This window comes from Lactuca serriola, chromosome 8 (assembly GCF_051521515.1).
Source record: "Lactuca serriola cultivar US96UC23 chromosome 8, Lser_US96UC23_V15, whole genome shotgun sequence".
NCBI lineage: Eukaryota > Viridiplantae > Streptophyta > Magnoliopsida > Asterales > Asteraceae > Lactuca > Lactuca serriola.
In genome coordinates this window covers 249,207,360-249,232,529 of record NC_136415.1, presented here as the reverse complement: position 1 = coordinate 249,232,529, position 25,170 = coordinate 249,207,360, and the positions used below count along the sequence as shown (strand labels likewise).

The following is a 25,170-nucleotide window of genomic DNA, read 5'->3' as shown; positions in this document are numbered from 1 at the left end:
ACATTCGAATGTAGGATAACTAAGATATCAGAATACTTAACTAATACTATAAGTATGGTAATTACTAGTACATCGAAATCTAAACTAAGAACTAACTACAACACTTAGGAAAATATGGGATTTTCCTGGGATAAAATAATAACTCGTAAACGAAATAAGTAACGAATGGACAGCTAAACACTTAGGAAAATATGGGATTTTCCTGGGATAACATAACAACTCGTAAACGAATTAAGTAACGAATGGACAGCTAAACTATTAAGAAAATATGGGATTTTCCTGGGATAACTTAACAACTCGTAATCGAATTGGTAATATACGACAACTAAACTCTTTTTACATTAGAAAATATAGGATTTTCTTGATTCACAACTTTTTCAGAAAACAGAAAGGAACTTGTACATTTTCAGAAAAACAAACCACTTATGAACTCACCAGCGTTATGCTGATTTTCAAACTGCTTGTATTCTCAGGTCAGCTTTAGACAGGTACACCACCATCTTTTGGAGAAGACGGAGCGTTAGAAGACTCGTCTTTGCTATAGTTCATATGATATATGTATATAACACTTGTATAACTTTTCTTTCAAACAGATGTAAACAATTCTATGTAATGTAATGTTTTGCGTTTACTGTGTTACTATGTACATTGGTTATGATATTCAACGTGGAGTCCGCCCCAGAAATGTTTCCGCCTTTGGTTTTCGGGGTGTGACAGATTGGTATCAGAGCCCTTGTTTATAGTGAACTAGTATACCAAAGCTTACATGGTATAAGACTATAAACACAAAAGGGGCCTAAGTGCTCTGAACTAAAAGTATACCCTAAAATATAAGTATTTTCAAAAGTATACAAGTATATCCAACCGTCGAAATCCGTAACCATAAGTAGAACAAAACATAAGTAAATGGATGTTGTACGCTGCGGTTAAACCTGGGCAGATATGTAGTCGTGTCTAGGATCAATATAGCCTGTCCAACTATATTCATTCGAGACACGGCCAACATGTACTTGGGAGTGACTGTGGTATGCAACATGCCTAAAACTTACCCAATACCCAAACAATGAGTCGTCGTTGCAGCGAATCATGAAATACTATGGGAGTATTTCTCGAGCCAATCCGTTGTAGAAATCCCCATTCAAGCGTTACTCCTTGATCATTCCTTTAGCGATAATTTATCTGCTTTGATAACTCTTTCCTGTTTTATCGCTTAATAGAATATATGTCTTAATGAGATATCCCCTGTTCCATATCTATTGATTCAATTCAGAGGACTTATGATTCTCTCTTTTTTAGCTATTCTAGATCAAGATGCCTCCGAGGAAAAGACCCAGCTCAAAGACCAACAACCCTCCACCACCACCACCTCCTCCTGAATTCGATCTTGTCGTGTTCCAGGCAGCTGTTGCCGCCGCGGTAGAAGCCGCCTTATCTCACATAAACCCTAGTGGTTCAGGGGGTGGTACCCAAACCCAAAACCCGGAAGGCAAACCCAAAACCCGGAAGGAGTGTTCCTATAAAGACTTTATGAACGCAAAACCCACATTCTTCGATGGCACAGGGTGTGTCATTGCTCTAACTCGGTGGCTAGAGAAAATCGAATCTATCTTCGAGATCTGTGCCTGTTCAGAATTTGACAAGGTAAAATTCGCCGCCTGCACATTCACCGATAAAGCTTTGACTTGGTGGAACGGCCGAGTCAAATCCTTAACTTTACCTGTAGCAAATGCTATGGGTTGGGAAGTTATGAAGGAACTTCTGTTCGCAGAATACTGCCCTCGGGGTGAAATACAGAAGTTGGAGAATGAACTCTGGAACCTGAAGATGAAGGGTTCCGATATCGCCGCCTACACATCCAGATTTGATGACTTAGCACTTATCTGTCCGGGATTGGTTACCCCGGAGAGTAAAAAGATTGAGAGGTTCATCTGGGGATTGACCCAGCCAACCAAAGGGAACGTTTTAGCTGCGAAGCCGGATACCTATGACAGCGTCAAATGTCTAGCGCAAACCTTGATCGACTACAATGATGACCAATAAGAAGCAGCCACCACTCTCGAGCCAACAGAGAAGAGTGGCGAGAAAAGAAAGTTTTGGAAGAAGAAGAAGAAGAAGAGCCAGTCTTCCCCGGAGCCCTCGAAGAAACAGCAGGTAGTGGCAGTCCACACTGCCGCTACCCCTGCTGCTGTTTCTGTTATCGATTCCTCAGCCCAAGCACCTATCACCGGATATGCCGGTATCCTCCCATGGTGTAACCGATGCAGTTACCACCATCGTATCCCTGGCCCTTGTCGTGCAAAGTTTTGTAAAAACTGTGGCCAGGAAGGTCACCTCGCGCGAAGCTGCAGAGCACCAACCCAATCAACTAGTCAAGCTTCCGGAGCTGGTATCGGTCAAACCTGTTACAGTTGTGGGGAAATCGGACATTACAAGCGAAACTGCCCTAAGGCAGTAACATCTGGCAACACTGGGAGAGTCTTAACTATGGGACAAGAAGGGGAAGCCGCCGACCCCACCGTTGCCACATGTATATTTCTCCTCGATGAATCTTATGCCTGTGATCCTTTTCGATTCTAATGCCGAAATAAATTTGCTAACTATCCATTCAAACACCTTTCTAAACTTAATCCTTCGTTAGTAACCGAAACGTGTACTTTCAAGATGATTAACAAGTGAGAAATAGAACGCTAACGTCATACCCATAGGTTGTATCTTTAATCCGGGCGATTATTCTTTCCCATTCGATTAAGTGGCAAACTTTTCATGAAAAGCTTTGATGCTATCATTGGCATGGAATGACTGAGTTTCAATCATGCTGTTATTATTGGTTTCGAGAAGGTCGTCCATCTAAATCTTTCCTCTGACCCGACTCTCATGATCATCGACATCAAACCTAAATCCAAGCTTCACAACACTTTGTTCATCAAAGCTTAAAAAGTTTCCCATGCATTCCTCGTCCATGTGATCATCGGGAAACGGGAAGTCTGCAACTCTTTCCCCAATGTCTTTCCCGGGAATTCCTTCTGAACGTCTAGTCAAGTCTCGCATCAACCTAATCTCTGGAACTATCTCGTAGCCAAACCTCAGTGAGGATGATGTGTCCAAGACAGCGACCAGGGCTTGATATGGTCACTACGAGTTAGTAGTGGTGCCTTTCGGTCAAACCACTTTCCCTGGTCATGTAGTAAACAAAGAAGTCATACCCGTGAACCTTTCCAAAAACTAAGGCGATAGGAATTAGTCGGAACCGTAGATACCCATAGAAACCTGTCAATTCTTGGGACCTGCCGACTATTATCGCAAAACCACCCAGAAATTTCTTCTAGAATCATCAGACCCTTAGCTACTCCGCTACATGAAGATGTACCTTCTTGTTGGAGCTTGTGTCCTATTGAAGGTCGTATCCCAGAAAGGCATGATATGCTTTGGGAAGCGCGAAATACTTCACCCGTGATACCTCGGACTTTTCGAAATCCCCACCAGGATCGGAACTGTGAACTACAAACTTCGACTATCTCAAGGACTTAGTAGTATCCATCTTGTCTTCCACATCTCAAATCCTTAGAAGTGCCTGCTCAACGAAACCCTAGTAATCCCTTTTATAATACTGAAGTCAATGAAAGTTTGAGCCTCCATGGAAGAATAAATTGAGATCATGGATTGAGAGATCAAAAGTATGAAACAAAGCCACATCCCGATAGTGAGGGTTCGCTGGAATGTCAAGCGGAGACCCGATTCCACTTGGGGAGTGCGAAGATCTGAAGTAGTAGATTCATCCACATCTCTTTTCATTTCATGATCTGTATCTTAATCTTTGAATTTCGGGACGAAATTCCCTCTAACGGGGGGATAATGTGACAACCCGAAGTTCGTTCTGTTGTCGTAAACCGTTCCGTCGTTAAAAATTCGTCGTCTTAAATTAATTTATGTTTCGTTTCTAAATTAAGTCATTTTGAGTTTGTTTTTATGACTTAATAATTGCTTAAACACAATAGAAACTCGTGGAAACATCCCAAATTTTATTTAGAAAATTTTTAGCATTATTCCGTCGAGTTATAAAACAATTAAAGCGAGTACGACCAAAATCCCCGCTTATCAGCAGTATCGGGTAGAATTCCACCTTGTCCTAAACTTTGAGCATATATAAAGTTGAGAGAGCCTCATTTGAAGCCTTTCCACTCTCTCTCTACTATCTCTCTAATTTCTCTCTCTAAAACTCAAAATCAAGTCAAAACCATCCAAAACAAGCTTCAAATCATCAAGGTAACTATCATAGCTCTTGGTATATCACCTTTGGCCTTCAAATTCGTAAAAAATATGAGGAATAGGACCATAAGCATGTGTTTATGGTCCTAGAACCTCCTTAGGCCGTGAACACATGTAATGAGGGGTTTTGAGCCTTAAAACCCTTCGAAAACTCATTTGGAGCCTAGATATGACCTAAGGACTTGTTTGCATGGACTTAGAACACCTTTAACTCTTCATTTGGGGCATAAGCATGAGTTTACGGCCCAAGCACATGCTTGGACTATAAACACCTATTCTTGGGGAGTAAACTCAATTTAAGGTGTTAGTTTGCCCCTAAACACCTCCAACAAACTTCCATGAGCGTTTAGAACCCTATAATCCTTCAAGAAATGCACCAAATCTTACACAAATGGGACAATCTTGATTTTACGGCCCAAGAACATTCTTGGACCGTAAACTCATCTTCTTAGACCTTAAACTCATTCTATGGGTGTTAAAGTGCCCTTAACACCTTGTATGGCTTAGAAATGGGTCTAGAACTTAGTATGCTTGACTTTCAACCACCAAAACATCAAAGGATTTAGTGTGTGGGAGTTTACAGCCGTAAACTCCTAGTCTACTGCCATAAACTCCAATAAATGGTCCATATGTGAGTTAAACCCATTCCAAAGCCTCAAAACCAAGTCTAGCATTAATTCGTAAGTGATATAAGGCCATTTAGCATCATAGGACACTCCACCATGAGTTTACCGCTGTAAACTCATGGGGAATGGGTCATTAGGGCCGTAAACCCTCTTATGAGTTTACTCTTGAAGAATAAACTCCATATCCAAGCTTATTGTGTCCATAGATGTCACCCGGGTCCCTCCAAACACTTGTAATGAAGTGTTTTCGCATCTAGAAGTGTATGTCCTCAATTAATTAGTAATTAATGTCATAATTAGATACAAATGTGTATCTTTTCATAAAACATAGGAATCTTGTGCGTTTGCAAGCCCCGATCTGATGTTTAGGATCCAAACTGACGCATTCCTTAATCGGTGAGTTCATACCCCTACCATTTTTCCGTGTTTTTCAAATGTTTTCAGGGGGGAATACAAGCAAAAGTACAAGGAAATCTTGTACTTAAACTTATTTTCAGCTCAAATGTTTCATTTTATGTATGCTTTTAATATCGAAAATCGTGTTAACCAATGGTTCGAATTGTAGAGTAAACTGTTAGACTAAATGCAGATTTCTTTAAAAAGTGTTATAAACTATATTACATTTTGCAAAGGAAATCATACTAATCATAAACTAAGATTAATACGAATGAAAGTATGAATACGAATACGAATATGAATGCGAAAACGAATACGAATATGAATACAAATAGGAATAGTTATACGAATACGAATACGAATATGAATGCAAATAGGAATAGCAATAGGAATACGAATACGAATACGAAAGCACGCCTTTGGATGACGCAAAGACTTCGACTATATAGTTAATGTACGCCTTGAGTGTCACCAGAGTTTCGAAAATAATTCGGAAATACGCCTCTGGACATTGATTGAGTTTCGAAAACATACGCCTTAGGATGTTGACAGAGTTTCGAAGATACGTCTAATGTACTCTTTTGGAAATCACCAGAACATCGAAAATACTGTTAATGTACATTTCTGAGTGAATCCAAATATTCGAAAATACAACTAAGTATAGTAGATAATCGACATTCGAATGTAGGATAACTAAGATATCAGAATACTTAACTAATACTATAAGTATGGTAATTACTAGTACATCGAAATCTAAACTAAGAACTAACTACAACACTTAGGAAAATATGGGATTTTCCTGGGATAACATAATAACTCGTAAACGAAATAAGTAACGAATGGACAGCTAAACACTTAGGAAAATATGGGATTTTCCTGGGATAACATAACAACTCGTAAACGAATTAAGTAACGAATGGACAGCTAAACTATTAGGAAAATATGAGATTTTCCTGGGATAACATAACAACTCGTAATCGAATTGGTAATATACGACAACTAAACTGTTTTTACATAAGAAAATATGGGATTTTCTTGATTCGCAACTTTTTCAGAAAACAGAAAGGAACTTGTATATTTTCTGAAAAAACAAACCGCTTATGAACTCACCAGCGTTATGCTGATTTTCAAACTGCTTGTATTCTCAGGTCAGCATTAGACAGGTACACCACCATCTTTTGGAGAAGGCGGAGCGTTAGAAGACTCGTCTTTGCTATTGTTCATATGATATATGTATATAACACTTGTATAACTTTTCTTTCAAACAAATGTAAACAATTCTATGTAATGTAATGTTTTGCGTTTACTGTGTTACTATGTACATTGATTATGATATTCAATGTGGAGTCCGCCCTGGAAATGTTTCCGCCTTTGGTGTTCGGGGTGTGACACCAAGCTTGAGCAAATAATTTTTACATCGAATTAAATTTGTGAAAACAACGTATTTTTAAAAATAATTTCACAAAAATTCGTTTATAAAAACTTAGCTTGACCAACCCCTCCTTTTTTTCGGAACTTGTCCAGTAAACGCGGTAAGCTCCATTATGGACAGAAAATCCAAGCTTACCCCTATGATTCCACTATCGAGGGATCAATCTCATCATACCACACATCTTCTTTGTCTTGATCAACTCTTCAGATTAACTTGCTTGGTTCTTGATTTAGACTTGAAATTGACTTGGATTTGACTTTGAATTTCAGATTTCTTCAAGTTGCTTAAAATACCATTTATAACATATATATATATATATATATATATATATATATATATATAGATCGGTCACGGATTTTACTTTAAGGTCCTCCATATCTTCAATACTTCAAAAATGATAATAAATTGTGGGTACAACGAGAGTTCCCTGCCAACCTCAAAAGGCGTAGAAACTATAAGGTTCAGTACTTCAAGGAATGATAAGGGTTATCCAATCTAGGTTCTTTAAAAGGCATTCAAGGAAATTATTTTCAAAACACTATTCGTTTTTCCATCTCACACTTCCATTTTAACAATTATTTGGCTCATATGTTGGTTCATATTGAAAACATTTAAAGCACTTGAAAATATCATTCTTATAATTGATTGTAATGAGACTATTATTTTTGGTAACTATCACACTTCATCTTAATAGAGCTATCGAATGTAAAAAGATATCCTCATCTCATGTAAAATATAATTTTTTTTTTATTTTTTTTAATGCAGAAAACAAAAAATAACTAGAAATAAAATCTTTTTGGGTTTTTTGATTTTTTAAATGAAATGCAGAAAAATAAAAAGGAAAATATTTTTGGATTTTTTTTTTGAATTTTAATATGCAAATGCAATGCAGAAAATAAAATTTGAAAATTTTTAAATGAAAAACTAAAAATTAAAATTTTTAACAAAAAAAATGCAAATTTTTACACTAACTCCCACCCCAAGCTTAAAATGATGCATTGTCCTCAATGCTTAGAGAGGAATGAACAGCTCAATAAAGAAAATAAAAACAAAAATGTGCAGCTAGGAAAGAATGTACCTGTTAGATTGCAGAAATTCTGATTTGGATGAAGATGTGGCGAAAAATCTGCATTTCAGCAACTCTGTCGATCCTCTGATTTCCCCAAGCTTGCTTGGGACTACGACCATCTCTTTATTGAAAGCCTAAAAACTAAAAACTACTTAGCGGGTTGCCTCCCAGAAAGCTGCCCTTTTTTAAAGTCGTTGGCTCGACTTTGCCCAACCAGATTATTAACTGGTGTGGTTGGGACTTCTCTGAAGCTCAACTCTTTTACTTGTAACTCCAGATCCCTTCAAATATGGCAATATGGGTGGATCTGGGACTTGTTAAACAGACTTGAAAGACTCTACATGGTTATCAGATAAGTCTTTCAGTTGATTAGACTTCTTTCTCTTTCTGATCTTCTTTTTTTTCCCATAAGTTTTCACTTCCTTTTTTTGAAACTTTCTTCTTTTTAGATTCATATCTGAAATCACTTCAACAGAAATCATCACTTTTTCCTCTTCTCCTTCCAAAAGTTTGTTTCTTTTCAAATCAATCTCAGCCCCTACAAATAACTTTTTTTCAGGTTTATCAGCTTCTATTGATTTCTTTTGAACAGCCAAGTTCCCTCCTTCGTTTTCCCCAAGCTTATCTTCAGCCAGCTCCTTGGATATATTTTCAGATGAATTTCTGTCTAAAATTTTTTCTTGCACAGCGACATTAGAAAACTCATAGCAGCCCTCAGAAAAAGGACTACTGGTACCCATATAATTGACAGAAACATTTTCAGAAAGAAAATCATCATTATTAATTTGAAATTTAACCACTTCCTCATCAAACTCCATTCAAATCATGCCATTAAAAACATCAATTTTCGTTTTTGCAGTTTTCATAAAAGGTCTTCCCAAAATAATAGAGTTTGAATCTGAAGTGTCCAAGTTTTCCATGTCCAAAATATGAAAATTAGCGGGAAAAATAAGCTTACCCACTTGGACAAGAACATCCTCAAGTACACCTTTTGGGTGTACTGTTGAATGATCCGCCAAATGGATAATTGTCCCGGTCTTTTGTAATGTTCCCATTTTTAATTTTTCAAAAATAGAACAGGGAAGGACATTAACTGAAGCTCCTAAGTCAAGCATGGCTTTTGGAAAATTAAGTTTCCCCAATTTACAAGGAACTGAGAAAATCCCCGGATCCTTGCACTTAGGAGGTAAACCTTTTTGTAAAATAGAAGAGATATTTTCACCAGCTTTTACAATATCATTAAATTTCATTTTTTTTTTTCTTTAAGTTGCATAAATTTTTCAGAAATTTAGCATAGTGAGGGATACGTTGGATAATATCTAAAAGTGGGGTATTTACCTCAACCTTGCGAAGAATTTCCATAATATCTTCATCATCTCGTTCGCACTTCGTGCTCTTCAGTCTTGATGGGAATGGAGGTAATGGCTTGTATTCTTTCAAAATTGGCTTGGGTAGAGTTAGATTTTCTCTTTCTCCCACCTTTTCAGATTCTTCTTCAACCAACATCTCTTCAAACTCTTCAGCTTCAGCTTCTTTTTCTATCCCTTCCACATCTCCTTCTTCTATCAGAACCTCTTCAAACTCTTCCTCATCTTTGTTTTTTGGTTCAAATGAGTTTGGGCCTTCATATGTCTGTCTGCTTCTCAAGGAAATAGCACTCACATTGTGCTTTGGATTGTTTTCGGTATGCCCTGGTAACTTTCCTTGAGACTCCAGACGACCCACAGAAGTGGCAAGTTGAGACACCTATTACTCTAGGTTCTTGATACTGGCTCTGGTTTCTGTCTTGAATGCTTGGGTGCTCGTGGAAAGACTCTTCACTATATCTTCTAAGTCAATATTAGAACTACTGGGTTGATGCTGCAAAGGCTGCTGGAAATTCTAGTGCTGAAAATTCTGTTGATTCTGAAAATTTTGTTGAAAACCCGATTGCTGAAAATTTCGCTACTGTTGAAATCCGGGTGAAGGCTAAAATTGTTGTTTTTGCTGATAATTCTTCCGAAAATTCTGTTGGTAGCCCCCAATAGCTTTGACTACAACTGTATCATCTTGCAATATTGGGCACATATCTGTAGGGTGATCAGTTTTCAAGCAAATCCCACATTGTTTCTTTGCAGCTGCTTTTTCTTTAGTCAAGTGCAGAACAACTTTTTTCAACTCAGATATCTGAGCTTCCAGATGAACATTGATGACTTCCTTGACCCCTCTCGGCTGATCAGGATACCACTCATCTTCATTCCCGGAATGTTTAGACTCGATCGCTAGCTTTTCAATCAACTCTCTGATTTCAGTTGGGGTCATGTCACCCAAAGAACCACCATCGGAAGCATTTATCATGCGCCTCTCCATGGGTGTCAGGCCTTCACAGAAACAATTATAGAGCTGGTAATCAGTAATTCCATGTTGGGGGCAATGGACCAACAACTTTTTGAACCTCTCCCAATAGGTATGTAGAGCTTCTCGTCTTCCTTGTTTGATCCCAAGGATTTCTCTTCTGAGACTTGAAACTCGCGTTTCTAGAAAGTATCTCTCTAAAAATAATTTTGCAAGCTCGGTCCAAGTGGTGATGGAACCAGATGGGAGTTCATATAGCGATTCCCTTGCAGAATCTTGAAGCAAAAAGGGGAATGCCCTTAACTTTTTCTGGTCTTCTGTGACAGCATGAGGCTTCATTCCTGAACATACCACATGAAATTCCTTGAGGAATTTATGTGGGTCTTCTTTTTCCAATCCTTTAAAAGTGGGAAGAAGATGAATCAACCCAGATTTAAGTTCGAAGTTCTGGGCTTCTGGAAACGTAATGCAAAGGGGCTATTGGTTGACCTCTTGACTGGCCCACTCTCTAAGGGTCTTTTCTGCTTCGTCTCCACTTATAACTAAGTCTTCAGATTCGGTTTCTGAAGAATCTGTGGTTTCAGTTTTAATGGAAGGGGGTGGGGAGTAAGTTTTATATAGGTTGTTTTGAGGAGAAGATGGGGGTACTTTTGGAAAAAACAGACCTGGTTCGTTCCAAAAGGGAGTGCCTTGTGGTGTGGAGGTTTCTGGGGGTAAGGAGGATGATGAACTAAAAAGACCAGCTGATTGTTTTTTTCTTGCTGCTTCTTTCTTTTGTTTCCTTGCAGTTCACTCGATTCTTGGATAAAAAACTAAAGGTGTACCTGAACGAAAATATCTTGGCATAAAACTATTAGAAAGCACCATGTCCCCGACAACGACGCCAATTTGTTAAAACGCTGTCGCGCGCGTATTAAGCAAATAAATTATCACTACTGGTTGCACTAAAAATATAGCACAAGGAAGCAGGATCGAATCCTCAGGGACACAGCCTAAAAGCCAATGCCTTTTTGCATCAAGCACATCTAGTCAAGAAATAGAATATAAAAGGGGGGTTTTGAATTAAACTAAAAACTAAAATTGCAGTGATATTAAACTATCTGAAATCGATATAAAAACATGAGCAGTACGGGAATTCTAACGAAAGACATGAGCTGAACATTATCTAAATAAATGACATGCAAATGTACAAAATATGATCCTAAAATGATGATAAAAACTACCCTAAAAGATGCATAAAATGGCATCTAACAAGCACATAATAGCATACATTGGGCTCCGCCCGACATCGGGCGAATCGAACATCGGACCGAAGTCCGGTATATATATAACATAATAACTGGCATATAACACATAAACATTCCTTGGGCTTGCCCCGTTATCGGACCGAAGTCCGGAACACATAACACATAACATATAAAGTAAAACTTCCTCGGGCTTACCCCGGCTTCAGACCAAAGTCTGAAATACATAAACAAAATACATGCAAGAATCACAAAGACATCAAGCATACAAATATTCGTCGGGCTTTCCCAGACATTGAACCGAAGTCCGGAACATATAAGCTACATCGGGTTATCCCCGACATCGGACCCTAGTCCGACATAGCTAACATACATAAACGGGCCGACATTGATTCCTTTAACCCGTTCCTACTGGAGGAAAACTCACCTCTCAAGTTGGCTGTTGAAATCTCAAGTGATGAATCTCTAATGGCTGCTCTAATTACTCCTGGGCTATAAATTCACAAGGAACACTTAGTGAAAAATTCAAAATCCTTCTAATGGTACGATGACCATTTTACCCCTGGTCAAAGCCACAGCTCTGATCAAAGTCAAAGTTAAGTTCAACTTCCAGTTGACCTAACTCATCGAGTTACCTCCTTACTTGTCGATTCTCTAGGCTTTTCAGATTTTTGATAAACCGAGTCAAGTCGTTGAGTCCCTTCGCAGACTTGTCGAGTTCCACCTGGTACATAATCGGGAGGGATGGCAATTCTCGACACGACCCGCAACACGACCCGCGACACGACACGAAATAAAAGGGTTTCGGTTGAGTTTTTCAACCCGCTAACCCGCCAACTCGCCAACCTGTTTATTAAACGGGTCATATATGGGTATCTCAAAAAATAAATGGGTTGATCCGCCAACCCGTTTATATTCTTATTAAAAAATTTATTTTATTTTTAAATGTATTTATGCATCAAGTATTAATATTTAATAAATATTATATAATATATACCATTTATTAATAGAACATTTGACTGTTTTCACATTTTGACTCATGGTGGATGGTCTAAGGTCGTAAGTCGTAACCTATAAGGCTAAGTCTGTAACACGTTTCTATGAATGTTTTTAATTTTCATTTGGATGTTTAAGACTTGACTGTCTAAAATTCGGACCCACAAACCCAAATCTGACCTACGAACCTGCCAACCTGTGAACCCGTATAAATAAATGGGTTGGCGGGTCAAATATGGGTTTATGTTCCAAACCCGTCAACCCGTGACCTGCCAACACGTGACCTGTATATTTAAATGGCTCGTGTTTGGGTTGGTATATTTTGACCCGCCAACTCATGAGCCTGCGACACGCCAACCCGAACACGACACGATTGCCAAGCCTAATAATCGGGACAAATCGACTCAACTCGTCGAGTCCCCCTTCTGGACTCGCCTAGTCCCCTTATCTGTTTGGCTATCTTGATGGATTCAGCCCCTACACTTCAGATCCAAGTTTCATACTTCACATAAAGTATTAATATTTAATAAGTATTATATAATATATGCATCAAGTATTAATATTTAATAAGTATATATAATATATACCATTTATTCATAGACCAATTGACTGTTTTGACATTTTGACTCATGGTGGATGGTCTAAGGTCGTAAGTTGTAACCTATAAGGCTAAGTCTGTAACACGTTTCTATGAATGTTTTTAATTTTCATTTGGATGTTTAAGACTTGACTGTCTAAAATTCGGACCCACAAACCCAAATCTAACCTACGAACCTGCCAACCTGTGAACCCGTATAAATAAATGGGTTGACGGGTCAGATATGGGTTTATGTTCCAAACCTGTCAACCCGTGACCTGCCAACACGTGACCTGTATATTTAAATGGGTCGTGTTTGGGTTGGTATATTTTGACCCGCCAACTCATGAGCCTGCGACACGCCAACCCGAACACGACACGATTGCCAGGCCTAATAATTGGGACAAATCGACTCAACTCGTCGAGTCCCCCTTCTGGACTCGCCGAGTCCCCTTATCTGTTTGGCTATCTTGATCGATTCAGCCCCTACACTTCAGATCCAAGTTTCATACTTCACATAAACCCCGAAAATATCCTTTTGATGATAAATTTTCCAACGTTACCCGTTAATACCTCTTCTTAATGGGCTTAGCTCAAACCTTAACACCTTGGGACCTAAAACTTAGTCCTTAAGCCATCCATGCACTAAACTAAAGCTTACAACCACATATCTAACCCATAACATTACTTGGACACGTAAAGCTCCCACCTTTCTCTTCATGCATAGCCTTTTTGGGCTAAAAAGGCCAAAATAACATTCTATGGCTTGCATGGGGACTCTAATGGCATAAAGTTTGCACCTTTATGCCTTAGCAACTCTTAATGGTCCCGGATTCGAATGGATCCTTGCTTGGGACGTCCAAATCCCCAAGGCTTAAGTTCCTTGAACCAAAACTCTCAAAAGTGAAAAATAAATAGATCTAATGAATAAATGATCAAGTTATAGACTTGATTACCAAAAAAGGAAAGGAAAGAAACGTTGCTTCTAGTTCTACAATCTTCTCTTGGAATCCTCTAACTTCGTCTTCTACAAGCATCAAATCACACAAAATCACTCAAAAATGGCTCACACACTCACTCAAAGCTATATGGTTTCATGGATTAGGGTTTGGAACCTGGAGGCTGGAAATGAGGCCATAAGGTGGGGATTAAGGGGTTTAAATAGGGTGCAAAATCCCGAAATTAGAGTTTCATCCTGGCAGCCCTACTCGTCGAGTCAGGGTTCCCAACTCGTCAAGTAGATAACTTTAATCCTGCGACCATTCGGGTTTCTACTCGACGAGTTTAGGGCTTCCAACTCGTCGAGTAGTTCTACAAAAATGAATAAATTATAATTAAACGCGTACCAGGAATTAGGCGTTACAACGTGAGACCAAGTTCATATCATGTATATTCTCCACTATAACTTGCTTTTGGTTAAGATCCAAATATATATCCCATTTGAGAATTTTTGGATGTGCAGTATATGTCCTTATTGCACCACCTCAACAGACAAAAATGGGTCCTTAAAGAAGGTTGGGAATATATGTTGGTTATGAGTCAGTCTCTATAAGATATCTTGAACCATTAACAGGTGATGTTTTTACAACACGCCTAGCAGATTTCCAATTTGATGAGGCAAATTTCCTATCATTGGGGGGAGAAAAGAAGATTCAGGAAAAGGATGTGTCATGGCATGAACCTTCTTTATCATATCTTGACCCTCGCATAAAGCAATGTGATATGGAAGTTCAAAAGATAATGCATTTCCAAGAAATGGCAAATCAATTACCTGATGCATTTACCGACACAAAAAGGGTGACTAAATCATACATACCAACTGTTAATGTTCCAGTTTGAATTGAAATTCCACATAGACAACCTGATGATAAAGTCACTCGAGAGTCCAAAACACGCCTGAAGCGTGGAAGGCCATTTGGTTCTAAGGATAAGAACCACCGAAAAAGAAGAGGAGCAGAAAATACACTAGATCATGAGGAAAGTGTTCCTGGAGAAACACAAATTACTCAAATTCCCCCAGGAAAGGAGGATGATGCATAAAATTACGGTCAAACAAATAGAATATGCGACCAAAATGAAACTGACAATATATGTGCAATATTCTCTTATTCAGTTGCATGTGATATTATGAATGATGATCCCGAACCACAATCTGTCATTGAATGTCAAAGTAGAAATGGTTGGGCTAAATGGAAGGAAGCTATGCAAGTTGAATTAAATTCTCTTAACAAGAGAGACGATTTTGGGACCATTATCCTTACACTTGAAGTTGTGAAACCATTAGGATATAGATGGATCTTCATAAAAAAAACAAATGAGAAAGGCGAAATTGTAAGATACAAGGCCAGACTTGTTGCTCAAGGTTTCTCCCAAAGAACTGGAATTGATTATGAAGAAACTTATTCACCAGTAATGGATGCAACCACTTTCAGATATTTAATCAACTTGGCAGTATCTAAAAATTTAGAGATGCGCCTTATGGATGTTGTTACAGCTTACTTGTATGGATCACTTGATAGTGGTATATATATATATATATATATATATATATATATATATATATGAAAATCCCTAAAGGATTTAAAGTGTCTGAAGCATTAAGTGAAAAACCAAAAGAAATGTATTCTATAAAATTACAAAGATCTTTGTATGAGTTAAAGCAATATGGGTGCATGTGGTACAATCGTTTAAGCGATTATTTGACAAGTGCTGGTTATAGAAATAACACTATTTGTCCATGTGTATTTATTAAGAAAACAACATCTGGATATGTCATCATTGCTGTCTATGTTGATGATCTAAACATTATTGGAACAAATAAAGAAATACTTGGAAATGAGAAAGATGAAATTGTAAGATACAAGGCCAGACTTGTTGCTCCAGGTTTCTCCCAAAGACATGGAATTGATTATGAAGAAACTAATGCATGCAACCACTTTCAGATATTTAATCAGCTTGGCAGTATCTAAAAATTTAGAGATGCGTCTTATGGATGTTGTTACAGCTTACCTGTATGGATCACTTGATAGTGATATATATATATATATATATATATATATATATATATATATATATATATATATATATATATATGAAAATCCCTGAAGGATTTAAAATGCCTGAGACATTAAGCGAAAAACCCAAAGAAATGTATTCTATAAAATTACAAAGATCTTTGTATGGGTTTAAGCAATCTGGGCGTAGGTGGTACAATCATTTAAGAAATTATTTGATAAGTAAAGGTTATAAAAATAAAACTATTTGTCCATGCATATTTATTAAGAAATCAACATCCGGATATGTCATCATTGCTGTCTATGTTGATGATCTAAACATTATTAGAACAAATAAAGAAATACTTGAAGTGATTGAACTTTTGAAGAAAGAAATTGAAATGAAAGACCTTGAAAAAACCAAATATTGTCTTTGTATATAGATTGAGCATATGCCTAACGGAATACTTGTGCATCAATCAAATTACATAGAAAGAGTCTTGAGACGTTTCAATATGGACAATGCCAATCCTTTAAGCACTCCAATGGTTGTTAGATCATTAAATATTGACAATGATCCATTTTGTCCATGCGAAGAAAATGAAGAAGTCCTTGGTCCAAAAGCACCATACCTTAATGAAATTGGAGCTCTTATGTATCTTACCAATTGTACTAGACCTGACATTTCTTTCGTTGTAAACTTACTAGCAAGATTTAGATCAGCCGCAACAAAAAGACATTGGAATGGAATCAAACATATTTTTCGATACCTTCGAGGAACTAGTGATTTAGGATTATTTTATCCTAACAATTCAAAATAAGGCTTTATTGGTTATGCAGATGCAGGTTATTTTTCTGATCCTCATAAAGCTAGATCTCAAACTAGATATCTATTCATGAATGGAGGTACTGTAGTTTCCTGGCGTTAAAAAAACACTTGTTGCCACATCCTCAAATCATGTTGAAGTAATTGCACTAAATGAAGTTAGTAGAGAATGTACATGGTTGAGATCGACGACACAACTAGTTTTAACTTCATGTGGACTTGAAAAAGATATAGGTCCAATGTTAATATATGAAGATAAATCATCATGTGTCACTCAAATAAAAGAAGGATATATCAAGAGCGATAGGACAAAACATATACCTCCAAAGTTTTTTGAGTACACTCAAGAGCTTATAAAGAACCATCAAGTTGAAATCAAATATGTTCAATCCAGTAACAATGTAGCATTCCTTTTTACGAAGGCACTTCCTACTATAATTTTCAGGAAACATGTCCATGGCATCGGAATGCGACATATGCATACAATATAATGTGACAAATGTCTAAATAAGGAGGAATCAACTATACAATGCACTCTTTTTCCCTTCGCTAAAGTTTTTCCCACTAGGTTTTCCTTAGCAAGGTTTTAATGAGGCAGTGCTTCAAGGTTGAACTCAGATTTAAAAAAATGTCATCTAAGGGGGAGTGTTATAAAATCCAAAAAATCATTGAGTTAGACATAGCATGTGGACGAACATTTTACACCATTCAAATAGTTTCCTTTAACTATTTAGTTACTATTTTGATGATGTAAGAATATGATGATATGTAGTATAAATATCCATCAAATGTGAAAGATATGGACACACTATCTTGAATACAATTTTTTAAGTGTTCAACAATCCTCTCAAATATTCTTCTTTACGTTTATAATGTTCTAGTTTAATTTTGTTAGTTTTAGTTTTAATTAAATCAAATATATATATATATATATATATATATATATATATATATATATATATATATATATATATATATATATATATAGGGAAAGGATCAAATGAGAACACCTAAAAGGTTGAGAACGCGAGAACATGTATATTCATTTGTGATTCCATGTATTCATTTGTGGAGAAATGATAAATTTTTAGGCACAATCAATATGAATATGTTTTTTCTCTTCAAATGAAATTAAAGGCGTAAAAATTTATCATTTCTCCACAAATGAATACATGGAATCACAAATGAATATACTTTTTTCTCGCGTTCTCAACCTTTTTGGTGTTCTCATTTGTCACACCCCCGAACCAGACGACCGAAACGTCTGGGGGCTTGCGCGTGACTTCATCTTGAAATATCATTACAGTGAATACAATTGAAACATAACATCATCATCACACATGTAATATAACAACATTCATTGTTTACATCGAGTATTGTGTTTGAATATTAAATGCCAAAATAGTAAGAGTATGATGAAACAAAATATAACACAATATCCATTAGTTTGTTTCGTCCATCCTGCTTCAACGGTTTCCTGAGAATACAAGTTATTTTGAAAACTATCAACATAAAAATGTTGGTGAGTTCATAAGCATGTTTGTGAAAATGATTTGTATAACTTTGAAAACCACCAGAAAATCTGATATTTTCTGAAAACTGATTAGTGTGTTTGTGTTAGATCTTGTATTAATGCATGTATGTTATTGTTTATTTGACTAAAAAGGTAAAGAGAATGTAAGATCATGTAAAGAGAATGTTCCCAGACAACCCGATGTTGCCTGTAAAAAAAAGGTCTTCCGTAAACTTCATAACGTTAATTCCTCTAAGCGAGCCGTCATAACCATACTAAATAATGACAATTTCGCCTGTCTTGGCGTCGTTGGACGCCGGTTTTGACTTTGATTATAAAGTTTTCGTCACCCTAGACTGAGTTAGTCTAACTGTAGCGAACAGCTCAGGTGTAGGGTGTCATCCCCGTATAGATCTATACACAAATCCCTGCTCTCCCTCCAAGAGACTCTGGTTATAACTACAAGCTACGATCGTACACTTAATAGGTGACACCCGACAAAACTCACTAGATCCTTAATCGAATTTACGCGAAGAAAAGGTATAATCTCATTCTAGACCCAATGAACCACGTAAGTGAACCACTAAGGCATCGCTAAACATGTAAATCATTTACAGGCCCAAATTGGAATGAAATTTTATAACATGGGCCCGAAATATATATATATGAAAGGACAACTAAGGCCCATTTCACATGTAAGGTATTTACAGGCCCAAATAGCACACAAATAGTATCCAAGGTCCGTCGCACATGTTAATGGGTCAATGAGGCCCAATAAACATATAAATAGTATACTTGACCTATCACACATAAAAATGGCCCACTAAGGCCCAATAACCTAGAAAATGATCAAATTAAATCTGTTTGTTGGTTTATCATTGGTTTTGGCTCAATTATTCACTAAAATAACATAAAAAGAAGAACACATATAAAACTCATTCTGACGCCCAACAAACATGTAAGTGGACCACTAAGGCCCACTATACGTGTTTATTATTTCCAGGCTCAAAAGGAATATGAATGTCTATCCTGAGCCCAATATACATGTAAAAGGACACTAAGGCCCACTAAACATGTATATTATTTCCAGGCCCAATAAGGATATGAATATCTATCCCGATCCCAATATACATGTAAAAGGACACTAATGCCCACTAAACATGTATATTATTTTCAGGCCCAATTAGGATATGAATATCGTTTTTAACCTGTTTGTTATTGTTTTGTTTATTTTAGATTGATTATTTACAAAATTGATATATATATATATATATATATATATATATATATATATATATATATATAAAGCCCACTTTTTGTAAAAATGACGTTCTTGGCCCAATAAGCCAAAAATTTAGAATTAAGGCCCAATTTTTGTAAGAATAACACTTCAATCTCCAATTTTGTTAAAAACTGGTGTTGATGACTACTTTGTGATAAAAATAACGTTTTAAGCCAATTTTTGTCAAGAATATCATTTTTGGCTTGATTTTTGTTGAAATACATATTTTTCTGGTTTTGGCCTTTTCCGACCTAGGTTTTGGAAAAATTGTAGAAAAATCATCGTAAGTCGAAATTTGGATCTGTAAATTCTGGAATTTTGGAAATTTTGTCTACTTTGTCCAAAATTTTTCTCATAAATTTTAATGGCTTCTAACAAGTGTGACATTCCCCACCTTCACAGGCTAGTCCAAAATTATTTCAAATTTAATAGGCAGTTTTCGAAAATTCACCAAAAATTGTAGACAAATCGTATGAAAACGTGAGAGTAGTCATTTTAATGGTATAAATCTGAACTTTATCCATGTCAAACAGTTTTGAAAAATACTTCCATTAATAGGGTCAAAACAGTTCGAGATTGGGCTAAAACTTTCCTGTCAAAAGCTGATTTTTGAGTATAAGTTATAGATCTTTGAGCACAACACTCATTTTTGCTATTTTAAAGTGTATAAATCTCAGATATACTAGTTTAAATGTATTATATGTGATAAAACATACTTTTCTCAAGGTTCTTATGAAGATCCAAGTGATAAACTTCAAGTTCTTGACATATTTTTAGATTAATGAAGAAATCAACACATAATCACCAAATAATTCATGGAAAACACACATAGTCATGCATATACACATAGATCTACACAAATCAACTTGTATTCTCCCCTTAAAACAAGTAAAAACCAAAAACAAGGGGGTATGAACTCACCTTTGCTTTGATGTTTCGGTTTTGAAGAAGAGATGAAGAGATTTTTGGTTCCTAGCAGCACCTTGATGAGGATTTCGAGTTTAAGAAGTTTCTAAGGAGTATGATCACCAAATGCTTGTTTAGAAGGAGTAATCTAACATGAGAAAGAAGTTATATCACTTGGACATGTAGAGACTTACGAAGAATGAGGATTTTTGGTGGTGGAAACCTTCTTGAAGATGCTCAAAATCTCAAAAATTTGAGGGGAAAGGAAGAGTTGTTTTCTTGAGAGTGTTTGAGAGTTTATTTGAGAGAATTTCAAATGAAGTGTGTGTGTATGTGTTTGTGATTCTCGACCAAGGGATAAGGAGAAGAGGGAGTGAGATGATTTTGCATGGAGACATGAGATGATTTAGTTGTTTGAGGTGTAATATGCTTGGTTGTCCACCAAGTAAAAATGAGGTGGCATGGTTTGGAAAATTAACCATTTCTTATTATTATTATTATTATTATTATTATTATTATTATTATTATTATTATTTGGTGATGGGTTGAGATTTGCTATTATGGGGAGACTTGGGCCTTGTTTTGTTCCTTGCTCGAAATAATGAGGTCCATAGAGAAGTTTTTTGGCCCATTCGGTTCTTAAGGAGGCTCACGGCCCAAAATGGTACACAGGACTGGGTTTGTGTTCCATTAAGGTTAATTAAATCATTTATGGCCCAGCAAGGCCCATTAGAGATAACTAGTCCATTTTAGGTCAACTAAGGATGAAATGAACCATTTTAGGCCCATATGGCCCAAAAGGTTGAGTTTGATGAGTGTGGGTGCATTTAGAACCCAATTAGGGTCTTTAGGCCCAAAATAGTTCAAGTTGAAGGTTTATTGGTCCATTTGGCCCAATAAGAGAATCCTAGTCCATGGTAAACTTGATTCAGAATTTTTAGAGTTACAAACTTTTTGTCGAACATGAGAGATGTACTTGAATGAGCATAGAGTATGATATTTGCTTAGAGTGCAAGTTATTACACTAAGTGAATGATTGCATGCGAGTTGTAACATCCGGATTCCCAAGTATATTATTTATTCATTTATTTTGGAGTTTGTGGAGGGACTCGGCGAGTTGGTGCTTAGACTCACCGAGTAGGGTCGCAAATTCTAAATCCGGATTAATGATCGAACTCGGCGAGTTCATGAGTGGACTCGGCGAGTCTGCGCTGTTTAATGAAACCCTAATTTCCCTGGTTTGGGACCTATTTAAAGGCCCTTAGGGCCGTCATTTGCGGCTACCAAACCCCAGAGAGGAACCCTAAAAGAGCTAAAGTGTTTGGGAGAGGAAAGGAGCCATTTCTTGATCTTTGTGGTTGATTCTTGCAAGAAGGAGGTGATTCCCGCTTAGAGGAGACCAAGGAGGTTGTGCATCTGGGGATTTCGAGCAAAAGACTTAATCTTTGAGGTATTGTATTGCCCCTTTATCTGTTTTGTTGAAGGAATCCATAGATGTAGAGTTTTTATGTCCTTTACTGGAATGAATTGTGAGAGTATGGCCCCTATTCAAATTGAGACTTCAGATATGGACCCACAGTGGTCTAAAGAGCTTATTCCAGCTTACCTTATGTTAAGCTATGGAGGTAATGAGCTTAGGATGTTGTTTTTGGGGCTAAACCACCAAGTGAAACCTCCTAGACGTCACATGAGTGTCAAGATCCGAGATTTACGTGATTATCAGTCTTGGGGAGGTCAGATCTATGGATCAAAGGAACAGATCTGACCTCAGGAGATCAGTTGAGTTTGTGCATGGCATGAACTCGTTGAGTCCAAGGGTAGACTCGACGAGTAGGGTTAGGGTTTCCTGTAAATCACTCAGTGAGTAACTTGCCGAGTTGGGGAAATGACTCGGTGAGTCAAAGGGGGGATAGAGGATTGGAGTTCAAGGCAGAACTCGCTGAGTTGATCTTGAGACTCGGCGAGTTGAGTCGGGGTGGCCTCGCGATTCATGCCAGGTGTAACTCGTCGAGCAAGGGGAAAGACTCGATGTGACAAGCGAGACTAGAGAGATAGTGGACACGTGTAGACTCGCCTAGTCGCCCAAGTACACTCGACGAGTCGGGTCAAAGTTTGACCGTTGACTTTTAGGGTTTAGTTAACAATGGGGAGCCAAGAGAGGGGTAAAATGGTCTTTTACCCTTCTGAGGGTGCCAAGAGAGGGTTGAGTCTAGTCCTGAGAGTTATATTTATGAGAGTATTTACTTTATGTGATTAGGCGGAGGCTAGATCGTATTTCTACCGAGTCAGAGATTTAACGAGACATCTGAGGTGAGTCTTCTCACTATACTTTACCTAGTGTGGTAACAGAGTTATGTAACAGTGTATTTTAGAGTTATGTGCCAGTGTATTTTCATGTTATTTATGTGTTGTGATTTATGGTAATATGTGATATACATGATTCAGAGTTTACAGAGTAGGACCAGTGGGTCCATAGAGTTAGGACCTTCGGGTCCATAGAGTTAAGGCCAGAGGGCCTACAGAGAGTTGGGGCTGGAGTGTCCCACTGAGACACATTAACCAGAGGGTCAACAAAGTTATAGCCTCGAGTGGCTAATATGTGTTAAAGTGGTATTTTGGGGAACTCATTAAGCGTTTATGCTTACAGTGTTATGTGTTATGTGTTTCAGGTACCAGTGACGATCGCGGGAAGGCGCCAACATGATCTGTACACACACCCGCGGAGTTTATTATGATTTGATCTTGGGATTTGTAATGAGATAATGTTGATACAATGTTTTCTTGAAAGTAATTATGAATGAATTTATATGGTTTTTAAAAAGTGAAAAATTGTCTTAATTTTTACGGTGTTACAAGTTGGTATCAGAGCCTTGGTTTGAGGGATTCGGATGCGTCCTCGGGCGTATCTGAACTCAAACTAAGGATTTGAGAAAAATTTTGATAACAAAACAATTTTTAAAAGAGTAAAAAGAATTTTGAGATAAACAGAGCAGATCCGTGTGTACGACCAGCCAACGCCCGAACGGTGATTTCCCAAAATACCCTTGTGATAAGTGTTATGAGATATATTATGTTATGATATATGATGAGTTATGTTAATGCATGCTAGGGTAGACTAGGTATTTGTAAGGTTTTGAGCTATCTAACACTCCTAAGTGTACATGCAACCCTAAATACCTTGGATCTATGTTTTCTCTATTATACATACAATTATGAACATCCAAGGTATTATCCTAATCTAGCATACAAAACAATGAATATAACAAGATAGAATACATACCTCTTTGATGTAGAATGTCTTCATGAAGCTTGAGTGTAACGTCCCAAAATTCAAGACTAAAAATTTCTCTTAATAAAGTATCACTTAAAGTAAAATCATCATTTCAAAACATAAACAGAGTATTAGTTTTCAAAACACATGTACATTATCAGAGTAAAACATTCCCAGGCTGACTAATCTATGGTGTGTGCCATGCGATCATCCCAAGCTCCGTCATCCGCTACCGGAAGTACCTGAAACCAAAACTGAAAGCCGTAAGCACGAAGCTTAGTGAGTTCCCCAGATACCACATACCATACAAACCATTCATAGACAAGAACCATACATAACCGACTTATCCATAACCAGGTGAGGTGCTATGTGCCAAACATAATCTTGCCATTATGCCACGGGCCGCACGTGGTCTTCCTGGTTAAGCCTGGGCCACTCCCTGGGTCTTACAGACAAGTGCCAAGGGACACCCCCTGGTCTTACAGACGTGTGCCAAGGGCCACCCCCTGGTCTTACAGACAAATGCCAAGGGCCACCCCCCGGTCTTACAGACAAGTGCCAAGGGCCACCCCCTGGTATTCTATGCAAGTATCACAAAGACAACCGTACATACTACTCTACTTAGCTAAACAGCATACAGTGTGCCAGAAGCCACTTCCTGGTCTTTCTTATCTGTAGCATACAATGCGCCAGGAGCCACCTCCCGGTCTTTCATACATATTGCCTAGGGCTAACCCCCGGGTCTTCCTATCATCCATAATAACATACTGTATGCCAGGAGCCGCCCTCTGGTCTTGCATGCATATTCTAAACGGGTCGGCATTGGTGCCTTAGACCCATACAAACAGTGAGGAGACTCACCTCGCACTGCTGAACTCTGCTGATAATCCTCTGTCGCTGACCGCCAACTCTCTGAACTCCTGCTCCACTAGCTCCCCGAATACCAATATCAAAGCAACATTGAGTCTAACTGACCCCCGAAAGACAACCGAATCAACTCAGGTCAAAGTCAAAGTCCTGGTCAAAGTCAACCTTCCAGGTCAACCCTACTCGTCGAGTCACCCTACTGACTCGCCGAGTTCATAAGTCCAGAGTCCTTCCACTCGCGACTATACTCGCCGAGTCAGCCCCTGACTCGCCGAGTCTACTGATTCCCGATTCCTGTCCTGTCCAACTCACTGAGTCCTTGCTCGACTCGCTGACTCGAGTCTTAACTTGAAGGGTTTGGGGACTACGCGACCTGACTCGCCGAGTCTAAGAGCAGACTCGCCGAGCACACGGCAATCTTCATACAACTCGTCGAGTTGTTCATCCAACTCGCCGAGTTCATGCCTATCTTCATCCGACTCGACGAGCTGTTCATCCCACTCGTCGAGTTCCTCCTCATCTTCATGGTACTCGCCGTGTCCACTCAAAGGACTCGCCGAGTCCATTCAGAT

The 25,170-nt window shown here is 37.9% G+C and overlaps 1 non-coding gene across 1 annotated transcript; it reads left to right on the top strand.

Moving 5' to 3' along the window:
* The first annotated feature begins 10,184 nt into the window (after positions 1-10,184).
* On the top strand, positions 10,185-10,291 carry LOC145071711 (small nucleolar RNA R71). The gene has a single exon (XR_013690719.1). It is a non-coding gene; the product is annotated as a small nucleolar RNA R71 (small nucleolar RNA).
* Positions 10,292-25,170: the final 14,879 nt, after the last annotated feature.